Below are 1190 nucleotides of genomic sequence, written 5' to 3' on the forward strand. Positions count from 1 at the left end.
AGGCAGTGGGGGATCAGGATCTATCCTTGGTTCAGGAGCTAGATTTTTGGAGCTCATTACCACAGCCTTGATACAGGGGGAGGATCTTGGATCTGCCTCAACTGAATGTACCAGGCTTTGGTGACCCCTCATGGGAGGTCTTACTTTTTCAGAGGAAGGAATGGAGGGTCAGTTTGGCGGATAGACTGGGGGGAGTGGGAGAAAGGATGAGACGGGGATCTGTGTTTGGTATGTAAAGTTAATAAAATAATTTCTAAATAAAGAAAAAAACATAAAATAAAAAGTAATAAAATTAAATAAAATAATTGCTGGCACCTAAAGTCAGTGCAAACATACTGTGTTGTGTGATTGCTTTTCAAGCATACGAGAACTAACCCAGGTTTACTACTGAACCATCTCAGGTCAACTTCATTGGTGGAGAAATTTTATTGCTTAAAACAATTTTATCTAAAGCAATAATGGCTACAATTACCCAAATTCACTATATCCACTGGTCTATTCAGTTGCTAACACCAGTTTGAAACTTTAGTCTTAAACATTAGCTAGATGCCTTTGACACAGGACAAAGTTGGCAATTTAAGATGCATACAAATTGTAATACTATCCATCAGTATAGGCAGGTGACAGAGAAGTCCTTATACTTTAAAATGTACAGAGTACATGTACTAGCAAATGATCCCTCTAGTGTGGAGATTCCACATGATACCATGTTGAGAGTTCCTCCTTCTGTGAAATTTTTTTAGAGTTGAAAATTACAAATACCTATATTAGATCTTTTTTATTTAAAAAATCCACTTTCTAGGATTCATCTCGTAACTGCTATGACTCAGGGTAACTCAGATGGTGTTGAGTAAACTGGAGTAAGCTCTTCTTGAAATACTGACAAGCAGTCAAACTTAGTTACCATTACTCCACACTTGTTGAGTATTTAAACCCCCATGTCACCCCCCTAAATTCTGTGAATGGATCAATGGATGTGAACAAATGCCCTCAGTCTCTGCAGACTCTGTTATATAGTTCTCATTGTCTGAACCACTTTCATTTCTAACTCTACAAGAAGCAGTAAACTTAGCTGTTCTGATCTAACACTAACTTTTTATGATTTGTAGGAGTAAATGGCATATAACCACAGCACTTGAAAACTAGGAGTCAAGCTGCCATTGAAAGACCCTAACCCTTCAGGCTTACAC

The sequence above is a fragment of the Peromyscus californicus genome, unplaced genomic scaffold (genome assembly GCF_007827085.1).
Source record: "Peromyscus californicus insignis strain IS unplaced genomic scaffold, ASM782708v3 Scaffold_24__1_contigs__length_46423439, whole genome shotgun sequence".
In the NCBI taxonomy this organism is placed as follows: Eukaryota; Metazoa; Chordata; class Mammalia; order Rodentia; family Cricetidae; genus Peromyscus; species Peromyscus californicus.